Here is a 23558-nt window from a genome sequence, read left to right on the forward strand (position 1 = left end):
AATCCCTCAGAAAAGTCACCAGCAAGGCAGAAGGGCGTCGGCTGCCTTATATCCAGTCAGCAATTCCAGTCACCCAGTCTTCATCATCCTGTTCAGGTGCTTGGTAATCAGCCTCACTACCTTCCTTCACCAGAAGAGGGAGTTCATCAGACCTCAATGGTGAAGGGGAAAATGAACTCACAACAGTACCTCCCCCTTGAGGAGGGGTCACTGAACCCTCATCCACGCCACCAGGGCGATGAGGGTGAGCCCGATGAAAGGCACGCACCAATCTTTTGGCATGAATATAAGAGGCAGAGACCCAGGAATTATCCTCCTGATCATAACTTTTAAACTTAACCAAATACTGGAGTCTCTGTCTAGCCAGACGGGAATCCAGTATCTTCTCTACCTCATATTCCATGTTACCTTCAACCAATACAGGGTCCGGAGGTGCCACGCCAGGAACAACTGGTTCAACAAACCTCTTCAACAAGGACTTATGAAACACTTTATGGATTTTAAATGTGACAGGAAGAGCCAAACGAAAAGAGACCAGATTAATAATCTCCAAAATCTTGTAAGGTCCAATAAATCTAGGCTTAAACTTAGGAGAAGCCACCTTCATAGCGATATTTTTTGATGATAACCAAACCATATCACCAACCTTAAACTGGGGACCAATGGTCCTATGTCGGTTGGAAAACCGCTGGGCCTTTTCCTGGGAGAGAGATAACTTATCCACCACTTGGTCCCAGATCTGGTGCATTCTCTCCACCACAGTGTCAACACCTGGGCAGGCAGAGGGCTCCACCTGCCCTGAAGAAAATCGAGGATGAAACCCAAAGTTACAAAAAAAAGGAGACATCAAAGTGGCAGAACTAGCTCTATTTAAAGCAAATTCAGCCAAGGGCAAAAATGAAACCCAATCATCCTGATCAGCGAAAATAAAACATCTCAAATACGACTCCAAGGTCTGGTTTGTTCTCTCCGTCTGCCCATTGGTCTGAGAGTGAAAAGCAGAGGAGAAGGACAACTGAATTCCCAACTTGGAACAGAAAGTCCTCCAAAATCTTGACACAAATTGAACTCCTCTGTCAGGTACAATGTTCTCAGGAATCCCGTGCAAGCGAACCACCTGTTGCAAAAACAGGGGCACCAACTCAGAGGAAGATGGCAACTTAGGGAGTGGTACAAGATGAACCATCTTAGAGAACCTATTACAAATCACCCAAATAACAGTCATTCTCGGAGAGACAGGCATATCAGAGATGAATTCCATTGAAATATGGGTCCATGGCCTCCTGGGGACCGGCAAAGGCATCAACAACCCACTAGAGCGAGAACAAGGTTTAGACCGGGAGCAAGTCCCACAGGACTGCACAAAATTCCTGACATCACGAGACAAGGCGGGCCACCAAAAAGACCGACTCACCAGATCTCTAGTACCAAAAATACCTGGATGACCAGCCAATGCAGAGCAATGAACTTCAGACATCACTCTCTTCTTCCACTGGTCAGGTACATACAACTTTCCACTGGGACAACGCTCAGGTTTGTCCTCCTGGAACTCTTCCAGAGCACGTCTCAAATCGGGCGAGATGGCAGAAAGAACTACCCCTTCGCCTAAGATGGTAGCAGGCTTGGTCACCACAGGAGAATCAGCAAAGAAGCTCCTAGAGAGAGCGTCAGCCTTGACATTCTTAGTGCCAGGAAGAAAAGAGACCACAAAATCAAAACGTGTAAAAAACAAGGCCCACCTAGCCTGTCTAGGATTCAAGCGTTTGGCCGACTCCAGGTAATCAAATTCTTGTGGTCAGTGAGGACCATGACTTGATGTCTAACTCCCTCCAACCAATGTCTCCACTCCTCAAATGCCCATTTCATGGCTAACAGTTGCCGATTCCCCACATCATAGGTACGTTCAGATAGAGAGAACTTTCGGGAAAAGAAAGCACAGGGATTCATTTTAGATGTTACAGGATCCTTTTGGGACAAAATAGCTCTTGCACCAATCTCAGAAGCGTCCACCTCTACCTGGAACGGGAGTGAGACATCAGGTTGCCGCAAAACCGAGGCAGAAGTGAATCTTTGCTTCAGCTCCTGAAAGGAAGAAACAGCCTCCGGAGACCAATTCAACACATCAGCACCCTTCTTAACAGATCAGTCAATGGCTTGGCAATACTAGAAAATTTTGCTATAAATTTCCGATAAAAATTAGCAAAACCCAAAAACTTCTGGAGGGTCTTCAAAGAAGTGGGCTGAACCCAATCATAAATGGCCTGTACCTTGGCCGGGTCCATTTCAATAGTTGACGGAGACAAAATAAATCCCAAAAATGAAATCCTCTGTACTCCAAAAAGGCATTTCGACCCCTTAAAATACAGGGAATTCTCCCTCAACATCCGGAACACAGTCCGAACATGTTCCACATGAGAATCCCAATCCTTGGAGAAGATCAAAATATCATCCAGATAGATAATCAAAAATGTATCCACAAAGTCTCGGAAAATGTCGTTCATGAAGCACTGGAAGACAGAAGGGGCATTAGTGAGCCCAAAAGGCATCACCAGATACTCAAAATGTCCCTCCGGAGTATTAAACGCCGTCTTCCATTCATCCCCATGCTTAATGCGAATAAGATTATACGCCCCCCTGAGGTCAAGCTTGGTAAACCAGCAAGCACCTTTAACTCTGGAGAATAGATCAGAAATAAGGGGTAACGGATACTGATATTTAATAGTAATTTTGCTGAGGGCACGATAATCAATACAAGGCCTTAATGAACCATCCTTTTTGGCCACAAAAAAAAAAACGGCACCTAAGGGTGAAGAGGATGGTCTAATATGACCCTTCACCAACGCCTCCTTAATATAGGATCGCATTGCCTCGTGCTCGGGTACAGATAAATTGAAGAGCCGACCCTTGGGAAATTTACACCCCGGGCTCAGTTCAATTGCACAGTCATAACTCCTATGAGGAGGCAAAGACGCAGACTCATTCTCACTAAATACATCATAAAAGTCCGCCAAATAGTCAGGAACATCATGCGACTGAGGAGAGGTGGAAAAAAACGGAGCCTCACTAAGGGTACACCGACAACCCCAACTCACCACAGACACAGATTTCCAATCCAAAACTGGATTATGAATTTGCAACCAGGGAAACCCCAGAACAATGGTATCATGCAAATTATGCAACACCAAAAATCTGCAATTTTCTTGATGGTCTGGGGCGACCCGCATTACCACCTGGGTCCAAAACTGAGGTTTATTTTTCGCCAAAAGAGTAGCATCAATCCCCCTCAAAGGGATAGGCGTCTGCAGAGGTGTCATCGAAAATCCACAACGTTTAGCAAAATCCAAGTCCATGAGGTTCAGGGCTGCTCCCGAATCCACAAAAGCCTTGGCGTAAAATGTGGACAGGGAGCAGATCAGAGTAATTGCCAAAAGAAACTTAGGTTGAACACCACCCACAGAAAACGTGTGTGCAAAACGATTCTCTCGTTTAGGACAGACAGAAATAATATGCGAGGCATCTCCACAAAAAAAAACACAGCTTATTACGCCTTCTGAACTCCTGACGTTGCTCCCTGGACAAAACTCTATCACAATGCATAGGTTCAGACGTCTGTTCAACCGGTGGCAACACCTCTCGTGCAGTCCTGCGTTCACGTAAACGCCGATCAACCTGAATGGCTAATGACATAGAATCGTCCAGACCAGAGGGAACAGGAAATCCCAACATAGTATCTTTTACGGCTTCTGACAAACCCTTCCGAAAGAGAGCTGCCAAGGCATTATCATTCCAGGTAGTAAGGACCGCCCACTTTTGGAATTTTTGACAGTACAATTCTGCAGAATCTCGACCCTGGCTCAATGCCAACAGGGTCTTTTCAGCCTGATCAATAGCATTAGGTTCATCATACAACAACCCCAAGGCTTGAAAAAATGCGTTCACATTAGTTAGAATAGGATCATCTGGCTTCAAAGAAAACGCCCAATCCTGGGGATCGCCACGCAGCAAAGAGATGACAATTTTAACCTGCTGCGCGGAGCTCTCTGACAAGTTAGGCTTCAAGGCAAAAAATAATTTACAATTATTTTTGAAATTCAAAAATTTAGATCGATCCCCAAAAAACACATCAGGAGTAGGGATCTTTGGTTCAGCAGCATGTGAATGAGCAAGGTAGGCGGAAATTCCCCGCACTTCCGCAGCGAGCTGCTCCACACGATCAGACAATTGCTTTATCTCCATTGAGAGAAAAAAAATTCCCCCTATGGCCTCAGAGATATAGAGGAAAAAATATACACACTTTTTTTTTTTTTTTTTTTTTTTTTTTTTTTTACAATTCTTTCCTGCTATTGAGTACCCTAGGATCTGCGGTATGGCTGGTGATTCTGTTATGATTTAGTCACCGTAGGAGGCAAAAACAGAAATACTAGCTAAGTCCAGAAAACCAGAGAAGTTGGCAGCTATCGGATTGCAGACCCCTGAACCTATCAACAACTAGCAGTAGCCGTGGGGGGTTCCTACGGTGCCCTAGACCCCTCGATCACAGCCGGAGAACTAAATAGCCTAAAGACAGAAAGGGAAATCTAAACTGCCCCAGAGCAGACCCCAAAGCAATAGGCAGCCCCCAACATATAATGACGGTGAAGCAAGATGAAAAAACACTCACACAGATAGAAAGATAGGCTGAGCAAATGATGGGGCCCAAGCTAACTAAATAGGACAAGATAGAAATGCTGCTGTCTGCAATCCGCCAAAACCCTATCAAAACAAGTGCCAACAGACTGATAGGGAAAAAAGCCCTGAAGACGCTAGGCTTCAAAAAGACTATATCAGTACTCAGGTATTTTCTGAAGACAGAGCAAAAAGGAATTCAGCTCACCCCAGCAGGGAATGGCAGAAATCCAGAAAAACAAGGCAAAACAAAACCAAAAACACAAATGCAAAAAGCAGAGCAGAAAACTTAGCTTTTGAGGAGCAGGAATCAGACTGGTCTCCTAGAATCCCTTAGAGCAATCACCAGCAAGGCAGAAGGGCGTCGGCTGCCTTATATCCAGTCAGCAATTCCAGTCACCCAGTCATCATCATCCTGTTCAGGTGCTTGGTAATCAGCCTCACTACCTTCCTTCACCAGAAGAGGGAGTTCATCAGACCTCAATGGTGAAGGGGAAAATGAACTCACAACAGTGCTCTCTGTTCGGGTGTCAGGTCCACTCTTTTTAATTACCACACCACTATCAGTCCCACTGTGGTACACATCAGGTGACATCATGTCCGTAAGTTGGGCCGACGCACTGTTCTCCCTGGTCATGCTTAACTTAGGACTGTCAACTTTAGGGGATGGACTTTCCACACCATTACCTCCCATACATATTATTTCTACAGACACTTCTCCTTTTGTCCACCAGTCCCACAGGGCTTCCAAGTCTTCCAACCTATTACCATAGTACACTGTAAGTCTGGGACTACTGTCACTACATGATACGTGGAACTCTCAGTCGTGTCAATGTTGAGGTATGCTGTCAAATGTTCTTCATCGTACCCACCAAAGCCATTCACTCTCATCACCGTCCCAGGCGACACAGAATGTCCAGGAGTGGTTCTTAGCACAGACACCCGACTCCCCGGGTCTAACAATCCCATCACCCATTCTCCATCCAGCCAGAAGGGGCACTGTAGTGTCGGTTCACTGACCGAGCTACACACAGTACAGCAGGAACTTCGCTGCTCCCGGCTACAGTCCAATGGCGCCTTCGCCGCCGCCTCTTTTTTTGCCACTATGCCAATTTGGGTTACCGCCCCCTCTGGGATTCCACCCCATTTTGGGTTACCACCCCAATTTGGGTCACCGCCCCCTTTTAGGACTCTGCCCCGCTTTGGGCTACCACCCCGATTTGGGCCACCGCCCCCTTCAGTTCACACAGTACAGTTTATGTCTTTTTGGGCTGGTACTGGCCCTTTAAGCACGACACCACACCAGTTCCTTCTGGCGCTGCCACAGCTCCTGCTGTCACAAATCACCGGCACCTCCGGCTGTCGCTGACAAGCAGCTGCTGGTGTCACTGGAGCTTCTGCTGCGCCGTCTTCGTGGACCCGCTGATCCACCGCAATCTTCATAACCCCGCCGAGTTACCGCTAGCCGCTTGTCACCTTCATGACCCCACTGAGCCACAGCAAGCTACCTTGAAAAACTTTGTGACCCCGCCGAATCACAGCAACAACTTCAGCTCTTATAAAGAGAGAAAGGGAAAAAAAAAACCACATTCACAGTCTCTCACTGACCCTGGTCAGTACAACACGGATTCCAGTCCGTTACCTGCTGGTGTCAGCCACACAGGTTCTTGGGTACCTCTCATCCACAGAGGCACCCTATAGCGACTTCTCAAATAGTCTTTCCCTGACCCCAGTCAGCATACCACAGACTCCTGTCTGCTACCTGTTGGTGACGGCCACACAGGTTCCTGGACGCCTCTTCTCCTCAGAGGTATCACACAAATATCAATACAGTCACTTTCTCTGACCCCGGTCAGTATTACTCACGATTTTCCAGACCGTCTGCTCTCCTGGCTCAGAGCAGCCAGTATGGCAACATGTGTTTCTTGAAACCGCTGCCTGCAGTCTGTAACCAAATGTAGGGATTTAACTCGCTCAGGAGCCACGGGAGTCAATCAGGAGGCATGTTCCTTTTAAAAGTTCACAGGGTTTATTGCTTCATAACCCATAAAGCAGCACATAACACAAGGAATAACCTTTAGCTCAGGTGAAAGCAAGCATAAATGTCCATTATTTCAGGCTCAGTCCTGGAGCCTCAGCAAAACACAGGAGGCTTATCTGTCCTCATATACAGCCAATATCCACAAGCCTCACCGAGTCAGCAGCCTCAGCATGTGGTCTTCAGGAAGGTAGCACACCTTCCTCCACCTAGGCCTGCCGGGACCTTCCACATGTCCCAATCAGATCCCTGTGCTCTCTCTCATGTGACCTACTCTGGTTACCTTATATGGTCCGTAGCCACATCCACTGGGTCACATGGCTATGACCTCATCACAGGTCCTACAAGCATTCATACACTCTATTAAGGTGTTCTAGACACCACCCCCTAGGTGGGTTTGTAGGTAGCTCTCGCTGACACAGTGTAACAACAGCTCAGCAGTGCCTCTGCTGATCAACACACATATTCAAGCTTCCATCCCAAGGCCACCTACCTTGGGATACATAACAGTCATTCAGCATCCTATACCCATTACCACAATGGATATGCCTGTAGGCCCATCCTGGGACACCCACACAGCACCCCCTAGCAGACATAGTGGTCACTACAGCTCAATATATATATATATATATATATATATATATATATAGTGGGGAAAAAAAAGTATTTAGTCAGTCAGCAATAGTGCAAGTTCCACCACTTAAAAAGATGAGAGGCGTCTGTAATTTACATCATAGGTAGACCTCAACTATGGGAGACAAACTGAGAAAAAAAAATCCAGAAAATCACATTGTCTGTTTTTTTTTCATTTTATTTGCATATTATGGTGGAAAATAAGTATTTGGTCAGAAACAAGCAATCAAGATTTCTGGCTCTCACAGACCTGTAACTTCTTCTTTAAGAGTCTCCTCTTTCCTCCACTCATTACCTGTAGTAATGGCACCTGTTTAAACTTGTTATCAGTATAAAAAGACACCTGTGCACACCCTCAAACAGTCTGACTCCAAACTCCACTATGGTGAAGACCAAAGAGCTGTCAAAGGACACCAGAAACAAAATTGTAGCCCTGCACCAGGCTGGGAAGACTGAATCTGCAATAGCCAACCAGCTTGGAGTGAAGAAATCAACTGTGGGAGCAATAATTAGAAAATGGAAGACAAACAAGACCACTGATAATCTCCCTCGATCTGGTGCTCCATGCAAAATCCCACCCCGTGGGGTCAGAATGATCACAAGAACGGTGAGCAAAAATCCCAGAACCACGCGGGGGGACCTAGTGAATGAACTACAGAGAGCTGGGACCAATGTAACAAGGCCTACCATAAGTAACACACTACGCCACCATGGACTCAGATCCTGCAGTGCCAGACGTGTCCCACTGCTTAAGCCTGTACATGTCCGGGCCCGTCTGAAGTTTGCTAGATAGCATTTGGATGATCCAGAGGAGTTTAGGGAGAATGTCCTATGGTCTGATGAAACCAAACTGGAACTGTTTGGTAGAAACACAACTTGTCGTGTTTGGAGGAAAAAGAATACTGAGTTGCATCCATCAAACACCATACCTACTGTAAAGCATGGTGGTGGAAACATCATGCTTTGGGGCTGTTTCTCTGCAAAGGGGCCAGGACGACTGATCCGGGTACATGAAAGAATGAATGGGGCCATGTATCGTGAGATTTTGAGTGCAAACCTCCTTCCACCAGCAAGGGCATTGAAGATGAAACGTGGCTGGGTCTTTCAACATGACAATGATCCAAAGCACACCGCCAGGGCAACGAAGGAGTGGCTTCGTAAGAAGCATTTCAAGGTCCTGGAGTGGCCTAGCCAGTCTCCAGGTCTCAACCCTATAGAAAACCTTTGGAGGGAGTTGAAAGTCCGTGTTGCCAAGCGAAAAGCCAAAAACATCACTGCTCTAGAGGAGATCTGCATGGAGGAATGGGCCAACATACCAACAACAGTGTGTGGCAACCTTGTGAAGACTTACAGAAAACGTTTGATCTCTGTCATTGCCAACAAAGGATATATCACAAAGTATTGAGATGAAATTTTGTTTCTGACCAAATACTTATTTTCCACCATAATATGCAAATAAAATGAAAAAAAAACAGACAATGTGATTTTCTGGATTTTTTTTTCTCAGTTTGTCTCCCATAGTTGAGGTCTACCTATGATGTAAATTACAGACGCCTCTCATCTTTTTAAGTGGTGGAACTTGCACTATTGCTGACTGACTAAATACTTTTTTGCCCCACTGTATATATATACTGTATATAAAACGCCTACATATATGTGTGCCTACAGATGAAACCAGAAGTTTACATACACTATATAAAAAGACACATATGCATGTTTTTCTCAATACCTGACATGAAATCAGATTAAACCAAAAAGGCTCATATGCATGTTTTTCTCAATATCCGCCATGAAATCAGAATATACCTTTAATGTTTTAGGTCAATTAGGATTACCATAACTATTAGTATTTGCCAAATGCCAGAATAATGAGAGAGAGAATGTTTTAAGGCATTTTTATCACTTCCTGCAAAGTCATAAGTTTCCATACACTAAGATTACTATGCCTTTAAACAATTCTGGACTGCCCCTATGATTATGTCATGTGTTTGGAAGCTTCTGATAGGTTTTTGCAACATCTGAGTTAATTAGAGACACACCTGTGGATGTATTTTACTGCACACATGAAACGCAATGCTTCTTTGCGTAGTATCATGTGAAAGTCTAAAGAAATCAGGCAAGATATCAGGAAGAGAATTGTGGACTTGCCCAAGTCTGGGTCATCCTTGGGTACAATTTCAAGATAACTGAACGTGCCTTGTTTTTCTGTACAAACAATTATATGCAAGTACAAACAAGATGGGAATGTCCAGCCATTACACCGCTCAGGAAGGAGACGGGTTCCGTGTCCCAGAGATGAACGTGCTTTGTTCTGACATGTGCATATCAACCCAAGGACAAAAGCCAAAGACCTTGTGAAGATGATGGCAGAAGCTGGTAAGATTGTGTCAATATCCACAGAGAAACGACTACTGTATCAACATGGGTTGAAATGCCACTCTGCCGGGAAGAAGCCATTACTCCAAAAGAAACATAAAAAAGCATGATTAATGTTTGCAAATTCACATAGGAACAAAGACCTTAATTTTTGGAGACACGTCTTGTGATCTGATGAAGCTAAAATTGTACTTTTTGGGCATAATGACCATCGTTACGTTTGGAGGAAAAAGGGAGAAGTTTGGAAGCCTAAGCATTGTTTTTTGTCTTGTTTTTTATTTATTTTTTATGGTGTTCACAAAAAAGGTTAACTAGTGGGACAGTTTTATAGGTCGGGTTGTTGTGGATGGGGCAATGCCAAATATGTGCACTTTTATTGTTTAGATTTTTTTTCATACAAATATTTATGTTGTATAGATACATTATATTTTTAGTTTTTTTATTATTATTTTTATTTTTTTTTTATTTTGACAATTATTTAATTTTTTTTTTTAAAACTTTTTACTTTGTCCCACTATGGAAATATCTTTTTTTGCAGGCTGATCACTTGTACAGCATGGTGATTGCAGCAGCATCCCCATACTATGCAAGCTGTCAGCTCTGCATTGACAGGGAAAGTTGCTGATCATACACTGCGCATGATCAAGCAACTTTCCAAGCTCTTGGAACGGTGCATAACCACTCCTGGCACTTATTACTGGGTGTCAGCTGTCAGAATTAGCTGACACCCGGAGGCGATCGCCCGCGCACCACCCGTGAGTGCGGTCGATTGCGATGATGCAAAAATCTGTCCCTGGTCACAATGACCCAGGGCACGGGGACTTATTTATTATGTCAAATGTCAGAAAGGGGTTAAGGGCAATTGTACCAAATACTAATGACATGTATGTAAACTTTTGATTTTGCAGAAAGCAATAAAAATGCCTTTAAACATTCTCTCTCTCTCATTATTCTTGCATTTGGCTAATATTATTAATGATGGTAATCCTAATTGACCTAAAACGGGAAAAGTTTATTCTGATTTCATGTCAGATATTGAGAAAAACATGCACATGTGTCATATAGTTTTATATAGTGTATGCAAACTTCTGGTTTCAACTGTATATGTTGTGTAAGTACAGTGGGGACATAAGTTTTTGATACCTTGATGATTTTGCATGTTTTCCCACCTGCAAAGAATGGAGAAGTCTGTAGTTTTTATCATAGGAAAACCTCAACTGTGAGAGACAGAATCTAAAGAAAAATCCAGAAAATCACATTGTATGATTTTTACATAATTAATTTGCATTTTATTGCATGAAATAAGTATTTGATACAATAGAAAAACAGAACTTAATATTTGGTACAGAAATCTTTGTTTGCAAGGACAGATGTTTCCTGTAGTTGTTGACCAAGTTTGCACACACTGCAGCAGGGATTTTGGGCCTCTCCTCCATAGATATCATCTCCTGATCTTTCAGATTTCAGGGCTCTCGCTGGGCAATATGGAGTTTCACCTCCCTCCAAAGATTTTTTAATTGGGTTCAGGTCTGGAGACTGGCTAGGCTACTCCAACAATTTGAAATGTTTCTTACGGAGCCACTCCTTAGTTGCCCTGGCTGTGTTTTTTTTTTGTTCATTGTTATGCTGGAAGACCCAGCTACAACCAATCTTCAATGCTCTTACTCAGGGATGGAGCTTATTGGCCAAAATCTGGCAATACATGACCCCATCCATCCTTCCTTCAATACGGTGCAGTTGTTCAGTTCCCTTTGCAGAAAAGCACCCCCAAAATATGATGTTTCCACCAACATGCTTCACAGTTGGTATTGTGTTCTTGGGGTTGTACTCGTCCTTCTTCTTCGTCCAAATACGGCGAGTGGACTTGTTTCCAAAAAGTTTTATTTTGGTCTCATGTGACCACATGACCTTTTCCCGTGCCTTCTCTGGATTTGAACTTTTGCTGTATGGGACACAGCTGGTATTTGCATCTATCTCAAGAATAGGGCCCTGTTCCTGACCGCTGACATGGCAGAGGGACCTGTGCATGTCTGACAGGAATTTTTAGGAATTGTATAAAAAAAATCAATGGAGAGAGTAGCTATTGCTCCACTGACAGCGGCGTACAACAGAACTTTGTTGTCTAAATAGATGCATCAATTCAGACACTTGTGTTCTGGATATACCATGAATTTTTGAGATGCAATGAACCCCTTCAGCTGCAAAAGGCAGTTTTAGCAAGTACTAGTCTGACAGTGAATATAAAAACAAACAGTATTTTTCAAGTTAAAATATTATTATAAAATATATATAAATGTTGAAAGTCATTTTAAAGGTGGAACGTCACTTTTCCTGAAGCAAAGCCGCGCTAGCTGGCAAACAGTGCTGTGCTGTGAATTCACTATAGAACAAGATGTCTGCCCTGCTTTAAATTCTGACATTTGCTGGTTAATCTCAGAGTGTTTGCAGGGGAAAGAAACAAGAACAGTATGAGACAGTGAGAGAGAAATAGAATAATAGTCACATCCTCTACCCGACACCGGGTCATGTGTAATATAAAAAAGGCAGAAACCACATCTCGAATAAACAACATATGGCACCTTGTAATAATGATCATAAAGAGGCAAAATGACCTGTATCACCTAAAGTACTCTAAGTAAGAAAAAATTATATGCAAAGTGGCAAAAAACCCACATCACCTTGGAAGGGTTGTCGTATTATAGTATATGGATATTATAAAGCGGTGTGGTGGGGTGTCCCTGCACTCCACTAGCCAAAGTGGAGTATCACTGCAAATATAGCCAAGTATTTACATAGACAGACATTTATTTGAATAGGTGCCATATAATACTACATTATCCCTGCATTGAATGCTGCAAACTTTTTTCCCTAATGATTACTGCTGATCACGTGAGGTTTCTGGAACCAGAGCTTCTGCATTGTGTGGTATCTGATTGTCCTGCTGTTGGATAAATTTCCAGCCATTGACTCCAAACATGCAGCCAATATCACTAAGAACTATGCTCATCATAATGAGGAACAAGGAGTCCTCCAAGTGATGATATGGCCCCCACAGAGCGCTGATATCAATATCATCAAGACTGACTGGGATTACTTGAAGAGACAGAAGGATTTCCACAAGGCTACATCCATTGAAGATTTGTGGTTAGCTCTCCAAGATGTTTGGAACAACAAGGCAGTCATATTCCTTCAAAAACTTTGCATGTGTACATAGAAGAAATTATGCTGATTTTAAAAGCAAAGGGCGGTCACACCTATTGATTTGATTTAGGCTAGGGTCACACGATCGTATTTTCTCTCATCCAAGAAAATCATGTCAATCAAGCAAATCAAGCTCTGATCAAACACTGGTGAGATTGTAATCATAGTGTGATCCAATTTTCTCAGATGAGGATAAGATTGAGAAAAAAAATCTCCATCTTCTCCATTCTGTCAGTTCGTGGAAACTGGACAGCAATCAGATGTCATCCGAGTGCAGCCTGATGGTTTCCACTGATTTGCATGGCTGTGATCCAAATATTGGATGCAAATCGTGCATGCTGTGGTTTTTGCTTGGACCTGCTCAGACCAAGGAAAAAATCGGACATGTGTGCGGCCCCATAGAAAATCATTGGATCGATATTTTGTCAGTTGCTCTCGGATTGTTTCGTCTGAACGAGCCCTTAGATTTCTTTTTATTTTTTTTATTCACCTTGCATTTTGTAAATTGATAAGAAATAAACTATTAACACTTCTATTTTTTAAGGCATACTTATTTTGCAGCATTTTTTTCACACCTGCCTTAAATTCCTGGACAGCACTGTATATACTGTACTGAACTGTAATGATGTGTGAATTTTTTTTAAAGGAAAATTGAGAAAAATAGATGGGATAAAGACCTTTTTTAGCAGCCTGATGACTTATTATAGCAATCAAGAATATAAAAAAAAGTGCAAAATGCCCCACAAAAAACATTCTTGTACAGGAACATTATGAGTTAAATATATACATATTTCATGACTGGTAGGATTAGAGTAAAACCAGTCATTTTATTCATTACATTTCTCCATTTCCTAGACCCAGGTTATGAATACAATAATATCAGCCATCCATAGGATTAGACATTATAGGACACAAGCGATTTGTCCTCAGTGGAGTTTTTCCAGATGAAGAAAATGTGCAATTTTTATTGCATACATGCGCCTGTCCCGCTGCAACAGTGTCTTTATTTCGTTACTAGAGGTGGGCCCAATGCAATCGCATCGGGAGGGGAGTGTGTGCGGGGTGTGTGTCCCGCCACTGCCTGCCCATCCACCTTCGTGCAGTCACAGCTGGCAGGAAAGACAGTGGTTTGCGGCCTGTGCTGCAGATGGGGTGCGGTGCCACCAGGTGTTTCCAGCACGTGTAGTCAGGCAGCGGCGGGTCTTAGCGGGGGTCAGGTGGCGGGTCCAGAGGCGGTGGCGGGGGGTCCGGTGTGGATGTCCCGCTGGTGGTACTGCGGAAAGGCCTGGTACCACCAGCGGGTGCCATATTGGAATACCCAACACTTGGGTATTCCAATATGGCAGTTGGCGGTCTTCCTGAGCAGATTATGGGATTCGAGGACGTCCGGATGTAAGTGGATGACGGACAATTTTAGGTAAGTATACTTCCTTATGTTTTAGGTTTTCCAAGGTTAATGGGACAACCTTAATGTATGGCAGCGTGTGCGTGTGATATACTGCACTGTATACAGATGTATGCTAACTAGAGTTGAGCGATACCAGCCGATACTTGAAAATATCGGATCGGAATGGATCGGCCGATCTTAAAAAAAAGTATCGGTATCGCCGATTCCGATACCGGGAACCAATGCAAGTCAATGGGGCCAAAATATCGGAATTAAAAAAAAACCTTTCTTTCCTTGTAGGTTAATTCTACATGAAGAAAAACAACTAAGAATAATGTAGAATGTATTGTGGGAGGTGGAGGAGACATTAAAGCCATAGAGGTTTAGCCCAATCAAATGGAATAGCAGGAATTAAACTTTTTTTTTTAAAGATGTTAGGAGTTACAAAGATATTGACTATGTTAGCCTCATTTATATTTTGCCAGACATGTATGTCTTCTTCTTCTACTTCCTTTTTTTACATTCTTCTTCTTCTTCTTCTACTTCCTTTTTTTACATTCTTCTTCTTCTTCTTCTACTTCCTTTTTTTACATTCTTCTTCTTATTCCTTTTTTTACATTCTTCTTCTTCTTCTTCTACTTCCTTTTTTTACATTCTTCTTCTTCTTCTTCTTCTTCTTCTTCTTCTTCTTCTTCTTCTTCTTCTTCCTTTTCTTACATTCTTCATATTCTTCTTATTCAACAATTATTATTCTACATATTCAGCTTCTTCATCTTCTTCCTATTCTTCTTCATCATATTCTTGTTTGTGTCAGGCATTCCTGTAGTTGTTATCTAGAAAAGTTAGAAGTTTACACCTTCCGTTCTGCCTGTCACAAAAGATTTACAACAGGATTTGTCCGCGTTCAGTTTGGCCTGCAGAAGCAGGCCTTTTCCAGGGGCACCACGAGGAGGAACGGACTCACCCCCATACACTGCTTAGTCTTCTTCTGCTTATAAATAAGATAATATCATTTGCTCAGAGTATTAGTCTTATGCTTAATGTTCTTCTGCTTTGTTTTTTTTATGCTTCTTTGTCTTCTCTCTCTTGTTGTTCTGCATCTTGGTGGTTGTCTTCCTGTTCTTTGTCCTCTTGAACCAGCTGACGGTACTGGCACCCGGAGGGGCAGCAGAAGGAACAAGAGCCAATGGCACTACCGAGGACCAGCTGACGGTGCTGGAACCCGGTTACTAAGCAGGAGGTACCTGTGCTACAAAGCACTACCAAGGACCAGCAGACGTTGCCGGAACTCGGATACCGAGATGGAGGCACCTAGGCCAAAGGCTCTGACGAGAACCAGCTGACGGTGCTGGAACCCGGAGGGGTAGCATAAGCTGCAAGAGCAAATGGAAATAGCGAGGACCAGCTGACAGTGCTGGCACCCGGAGGGGCAGCAGAAGGAATAAGAGCCAATGGCACAACCGAGGACCAGCTGACGGTGCTGGAACCCGGTTACTAAGCAGGAGGTACCTGTGCTACAAAGCACTACCAAGGACCAGCAGACGTTGCCGGAACTCGGATACCGAGATGGAGGCACCTAGGCCAAAGGCTCTGACGAGAACCAGCTGACGGTGCTGGAACCCGGAGGGGTAGCATAAGCTGCAAGAGCAAATGGAAATAGCGAGGACCAGCTGACAGTGCTGGCACCCGGAGGGGCAGCAGAAGGAATAAGAGCCAATGGCACAACCGAGGACCAGCTGACGGTGCTGGAACCCGGTTACTAAGCAGGAGGTACCTGTGCTACAAAGCACTACCAAGGACCAGCAGACGTTGCTGGAACTCGGATACCGAGATGGAGGCACCTAGGCCAAAGGCTCTGATGAGAACCAGCTGACGGTGCTGGAACCCGGAGGGGTATCAGAAGTTACCCCTGAAAAGCAAAGTTGGCATGCCGCAAGCTGGCCGCAGTTACCGAATCACACAGTCCTACAGGGGGTGCTTGTCCTACTGGCACTATGGAACAAACCTTTCTTACCAGAACCCGCAGTCCACATAGGAAGCACCTAAACTGCTGGCACCCTAGCCTCGGCTAACCCAACCGCAACACGACATGGCAACTTGGGGTGGCAAACTGACATTGACACTTCCCGGAAACAGCAGGCAGGGCTGGAACCAAGCTGGGCAGGAGGGAGTACCCGTGCCAAAGTCAGTTATGAGCAGCAACTGGCGATGTTGGAGCCCAGGACAAGCACTTAGCAGGCTGAGGCCTGATGTGCTGTCAATTGGGAGGCAGCAGGACAGATTGCCATCAAAACAGCAGGGGAACAGCTGACGTTACTGAACCCCACAAACACAGGAGCTAGTGTTTTACTCTGTGAAGACGGCACTTCCGAGCAACAACTGGCTGTGTTGAAGCCCAGGTACAAGCACGGAGCAGGCTTAGGCTGCATTGAAGAAATTTTAAGATCGGTTGTAGACTACTAATTTGAACCAAGCTCCACTTAGGCCTGTGGATTCACTGATTTTCGTATTTCCCCTGTCCTCCAACCCCGCCAGTTACAGCTCCGAAGTGGCGTCTGCACAATCCACACTTGTTCCTGTGTTACAGGTGTTCAGTCCGGTCAGTTAATCCCCTGATGTGTGTCCGGCAATGTCGCCTGCTCTGTCCACATTCCGATAATGGGAATGTGGACAGAGCAGGCGACATTGCCGGACACACATCAGGGGATTAACTGATCGGACTGAACACCTGTAACACAGGAACAAGTGTGGATTGTGCAGACGCCACTTCGGAGCTGTAACTGGCAGGGTTGGAGGACAGGGGAAATACGAGAGACAGTGGAGCCACAGGCCTAATTGGAGCACGGTTAAAAATCAGTAGTGGTACGACTGTGTAGGCAGCAGGAGACTTTGCCATCCACACAGCAGGGGATCAGCTGACATTACTGAACCCCACTGAGACACGGGAGCAAGTATCTCTTTCCGTGTGGACGGCACTTCCGAACTACAACTGGCTGTGTTGAAGCCCAGGAAATAGGAGGGTGTAGGCAGAGGCCTACTGTATTTTGAATGAGTTTACAGCAGGAGAGACTGCCATCCACAAAGCAGGGGATCAGCTGACGTTACTGAACCCCACTGAGACACGGGAGCAAGTATCTCTTTCCGTGTGGACGGCACTTCCGAACTACAACTGGCTGTGTTGAAGCCCAGGAAATAGGAGGGTGTAGGCAGAGGCCTACTGTATTTTGAATGAGTTTACAGCAGGAGAGACTGCCATCCACACAGCAGGGGATCAGCTGACGTTACTGAACCCCACTGAGACACGGGAGCAAGTATCTCTTTCCGTGTGGACGGCACTTCCGAACTACAACTGGCTGTGTTGAAGCCCAGGAAATAGGAGGGTGTAGGCAGAGGCCTACTGAATTTTGAATGAGGTGACAGCAGGAGAGACTGCCATCCACACAGCAGGGGATCAGCTGACGTTACTGAACCCCACTGAGACACGGGAGCAAGTATCTCTTTCCGTGTGGACGGCACTTCCGAACTACAACTGGCTGTGTTGAAGCCCAGGAAATAGGAGGGTGTAGGCAGAGGCCTACTGTATTTTGAATGAGTTTACAGCAGGAGAGACTGCCATCCACAAAGCAGGGGATCAGCTGACGTTACTGAACCCCACTGAGACACGGGAGCAAGTATCTCTTTCCGTGTGGACGGCACTTCCGAACTACAACTGGCTGTGTTGAAGCCCAGGAAATAGGAGGGTGTAGGCAGAGGCCTACTGTATTTTGAATGAGTTTACAGCAGGAGAGACTGCCATCCACACAGCAGGGGATCAGCTGACGTTACTGAACCCCACTGAGACACGGGAGCAAGTATCTCTTTCCGTGTGGACGGCACTTCCGAACTACAACTGGCTGTGTTGAAGCCCAGGAAATAGGAGGGTGTAGGCAGAGGCCTACTGTATTTTGAATGAGTTTACAGCAGGAGAGACTGCCATCCACACAGCAGGGGATCAGCTGACGTTACTGAACCCCACTGAGACACGGGAGCAAGTGTCTCTTTCCGTGTGGACGGCACTTCCGAACTACAACTGGCTGTGTTGAAGCCCAGGAAATAGGAGGGTGTAGGCAGAGGCCTACTGTATTTTGAATGAGTTTACAGCAGGAGAGACTGCCATCCACACAGCAGGGGATCAGCTGACGTTACTGAACCCCACTGAGACACGGGAGCAAGTGTCTCTTTCCGTGTGGACGGCACTTCCGAACTACAACTGGCTGTGTTGAAGCCCAGGAAATAGGAGGGTGTAGGCAGAGGCCTACTGTATTTTGAATGAGTTTACAGCAGGAGAGACTGCCATCCACACAGCAGGGGATCAGCTGACGTTACTGAACCCCACTGAGACACGGGAGCAAGTGTCTCTTTCCGTGTGGACGGCACTTCCGAACTACAACTGGCTGTGTTGAAGCCCAGGAAATAGGAGGGTGTAGGCAGAGGCCTACTGTATTTTGAATGAGTTTACAGCAGGAGAGACTGCCATCCACACAGCAGGGGATCAGCTGACGTTACTGAACCCCACTGAGACACGGGAGCAAGTGTCTCTTTCCGTGTGGACGGCACTTCCGAACTACAACTGGCTGTGTTGAAGCCCAGGAAATAGGAGGGTGTAGGCAGAGGCCTACTGTATTTTGAATGAGTTTACAGCAGGAGAGACTGCCATCCACACAGCAGGGGATCAGCTGACGTTACTGAACCCCACTGAGACACGGGAGCAAGTGTCTCTTTCCGTGTGGACGGCACTTCCGAACTACAACTGGCTGTGTTGAAGCCCAGGAAATAGGAGGGTGTAGGCAGAGGCCTACTGTATTTTGAATGAGTTTACAGCAGGAGAGACTGCCATCCACACAGCAGGGGATCAGCTGACGTTACTGAACCCCACTGAGACACGGGAGCAAGTGTCTCTTTCCGTGTGGACGGCACTTCCGAACTACAACTGGCTGTGTTGAAGCCCAGGAAATAGGAGGGTGTAGGCAGAGGCCTACTGTATTTTGAATGAGTTTACAGCAGGAGAGACTGCCATCCACACAGCAGGGGATCAGCTGACGTTACTGAACCCCACTGAGACACGGGAGCAAGTGTCTCTTTCCGTGTGGACGGCACTTCCGAACTACAACTGGCTGTGTTGAAGCCCAGGAAATAGGAGGGTGTAGGCAGAGGCCTACTGTATTTTGAATGAGTTTACAGCAGGAGAGACTGCCATCCACACAGCAGGGGATCAGCTGACGTTACTGAACCCCACTGAGACACGGGAGCAAGTATCTCTTTCCGTGTGGACGGCACTTCCGAACTACAACTGGCTGTGTTGAAGCCCAGGAAATAGGAGGGTGTAGGCAGAGGCCTACTGTCTTTGTAATGCGGAGACAGCAGGAGAGACTGCCATCTCCACAGCAGGGGAACAGCTGGCAGTGCTGAACCCCACTAACACTTGAACGAATGTGTTTGGCTCTGTGGAGACGACACTTCTGAACACCAACTGACGCTGTTGGAGCCCAGGATTAGGCGAGGAGCAGGCTGGGGCCTACTGGATTTTGGCAGGTGAAGGCAGCAGGAGACTTGCCATCTCCACAGCAGGGGAACAGCTGGCAGTGCTGAACCCCACTAACACTTGAACGAATGTGTTTGGTTCTGTGGAGACGACACTTCTGAACACCAACTGACGCTGTTGGAGCCCAGGATTAGGCGAGGAGCAGGCTGGGGCCTACTGGATTTTGGCAGGTGAATGCAGCAGGAGACTTGCCATCTCCACAGCAGGGGAACAGCTGGCAGTGCTGAACCCCACTAACACTTGAACGAACGTGTTTGGCTCTGTGGAGACGACACTTCTGAACACCAACTGACGCTGTTGGAGCCCAGGATTAGGCGAGGAGCAGGCTGGGGCCTACTGGATTTTGGCAGGTGAAGGCAGCAGGAGACTTGCCATCTCCACAGCAGGGGAACAGCTGGCAGTGCTGAACCCCACTAACACTTGAACGAACGTGTTTGGCTCTGTGGAGACGACACTTCTGAACACCAACTGACGCTGTTGGAGCCCAGGATTAGGCGAGGAGCAGGCTGGGGCCTACTGGATTTTGGCAGGTGAAGGCAGCAGGAGACTTGCCATCTCCACAGCAGGGGAACAGCTGGCAGTGCTGAACCCCACTAACACTTGAACGAACGTGTTTGGTTCTGTGGAGACGACACTTCTGAACACCAACTGACGCTGTTGGAGCCCAGGATTAGGCGAGGAGCAGGCTGGGGCCTACTGGATTTTGGCAGGTGAAGGCAGCAGGAGACTTGCCATCTCCACAGCAGGGGAACAGCTGGCAGTGCTGAACCCCACTAACACTTGAACGAATGTGTTTGGCTCTGTGGAGACGACACTTCTGAACACCAACTGACGCTGTTGGAGCCCAGGATTAGGCGAGGAGCAGGCTGGGGCCTACTGGATTTTGGCAGGTGAAGGCAGCAGGAGACTTGCCATCTCCACAGCAGGGGAACAGCTGGCAGTGCTGAACCCCACTAACACTTGAACGAATGTGTTTGGTTCTGTGGAGACGACACTTCTGAACACCAACTGACGCTGTTGGAGCCCAGGATTAGGCGAGGAGCAGGCTGGGGCCTACTGGATTTTGGCAGGTGAAGGCAGCAGGAGACTTGCCATCTCCACAGCAGGGGAACAGCTGGCAGTGCTGAACCCCACTAACACTTGAACGAATGTGTTTGGCTCTGTGGAGACGACACTTCTGAACACCAACTGACGCTGTTGGAGCCCAGGATTAGGCGAGGAGCAGGCTGGGGCCTACTGGATTTTGGCAGGTGAATGCAGCAGGAGACTTGCCATCTCCACAGCAGGGGAACAGCTGGCAGTGCTGAACCCCACTAACACTTGAACGAATGTGTTTGGCTCTGTGGAGACGACACTTCTGAACACCAACTGACGCTGTTGGAGCCCAGGATTAGGCGAGGAGCAGGCTGGGGCCTACTGGATTTGGGCAGGTGAAGGCAGCAGGAGACTTGCCATCTCCACAGCAGGGGAACAGCTGGCAGTGCTGAACCCCACTAACACTTGAACGAATGTGTTTGGCTCTGTGGAGACGACACTTCTGAACACCAACTGACGCTGTTGGAGCCCAGGATTAGGCGAGGAGCAGGCTGGGGCCTACTGGATTTTGGCAGGTGAAGGCAGCAGGAGACTTGCCATCTCCACAGCAGGGGAACAGCTGGCAGTGCTGAACCCCACTAACACTTGAACGAATGTGTTTGGCTCTGTGGAGACGACACTTCTGAACACCAACTGACGCTGTTGGAGCCCAGGATTAGGCGAGGAGCAGGCTGGGGCCTACTGGATTTTGGCAGGTGAATGCAGCAGGAGACTTGCCATCTCCACAGCAGGGGAACAGCTGGCAGTGCTGAACCCCACTAACACTTGAACGAATGTGTTTGGCTCTGTGGAGACGACACTTCTGAACACCAACTGACGCTGTTGGAGCCCAGGATTAGGCGAGGAGCAGGCTGGGGCCTACTGGATTTGGGCAGGTGAAGGCAGCAGGAGACTTGCCATCTCCACAGCAGGGGAACAGCTGGCAGTGCTGAACCCCACTAACACTTGAACGAATGTGTTTGGCTCTGTGGAGACGACACTTCTGAACACCAACTGACGCTGTTGGTGCCCAGGATTACGCATGCCGCATGCAGAGGCCAATGGGCAGCGGTTTTTATGGAGGTTGTGGACTACTACTGATTCTAACCATGCTCCACTTAGGCCTCTGGCTCCACTGTCTCTACTATTTACCCTGGCCTCCAACCCCGCCAGCTACATCTCTGAAGTGGCGTCAGCACAATCTACACTTGTTCCTGTGTTACTGGTGCTCAGTCCCATCAGTTGATCCCCTGATGTTTGTCCGGCAAGTTCGCCAGCTCTGTCCTCATTCCCACTACTGGTTATGGGAATGTGGACAGAGCAGGAGACCTTGCCGGACACACATCAGGGGATAAACTGATGGGACTGAGCCACAGGAACACAGGAACAAGTGTAGATTGTGCTGACGCCACTTCAGAGATGTAGATGGCGGGGTTGGAGGTCAGGGGAAATAGTAGAGACAGTGGAGCCAGAGACCTAAGTTGGGCACGGTTAAAAATCAGTAGTGGTTTGAATGTTGATGGAGCTGGTGACTCTGCCGTCCACACAGCAGGGGATCAGCTGGCATTACTGAACCCCAGTAACACAGGAGCTAGTGTGTTTCTCTGTGCAGACGACACATCTGAGCGACAACTGGCTGTGTTGAAGCACAGGGATTATAGTTCAGGTGGTAGAAAAATGAACACACCAGCAGACCTGGATACAGTTGCCAACCACTAATTTAGTCTGTAAGAGGAATGGCAAAGTCTTTGGAGATCCAGGCCTTGTTCATTTTCAGAAAAGTCAGCCGGTCAACATTATCGGAAGATAGTCGCGTGCGACGGTCTGTTAGTACACCACCTGCGGCACTAAAGACACGTTCCGATAATACACTGGCAGCAGGGCAAGCCAGCACCTCCAATGCATACTGGCTAAGCTCTGGCCATGTATCCAGCTTAGAGACCCAAAACTTGAAGGGGGAAGAGCCATCTGGGAGTACAGCGACAGGGCAAGACATGTAGTCTGACACCATCTGACGGAAGCGTTGCCTCCTGCTGACTCGAGGCGTCGCTGATGGTGTAGACAATTGTGGTGGACACACAAAACTTTGCCACATTTGGGCCATAGTGGTCTTGCCTTGTGCTGCGGCACTGCCTCTGCTCCCTCTTTGTGCAGAGTTTCCTCCACTGCCTCGACGCACAGAGCTGCTTTGTAAAGCACTTGCAACAATGCTGTCGGGTGGAATGGAAAACATTATGGACTGCACCAGTGACTCTTCGTACTCCCGCATTTTACGCTCCCGGTTCAACGTTGGTATGAGCCTTTGTACGCTGTCCCGGTAGCGAGGATCTAGGAGGGTGTACACCCAATAATCAGCCGAGACGAGAATGTGGGCGATGCGGCGGTCGTTTCTCAGGCACTGCAGCATGAAATCAACCATGTGCTGCAGACTCCCAACTGCCAAAGAACCGCTGTCCCCTGTTTGAGGCGTGACCTCGACCTGCTCTGCATCACCCCACCCTCGCTGTACATACTGAGTAGAGGTTTGTGTACCTCCCTCCTCTGGAGAGATGTCTTCCTCCTCCATCGACTCCTCCTCATCCTCCTCACAAAGTGTCCCCTGC

Source organism: Dendrobates tinctorius, unplaced genomic scaffold (assembly GCF_039654945.1).
Source record: "Dendrobates tinctorius isolate UK_male_01 unplaced genomic scaffold, ASM3965494v1 ptg000032l, whole genome shotgun sequence".
Classification (NCBI taxonomy): Eukaryota; Metazoa; Chordata; class Amphibia; order Anura; family Dendrobatidae; genus Dendrobates; species Dendrobates tinctorius.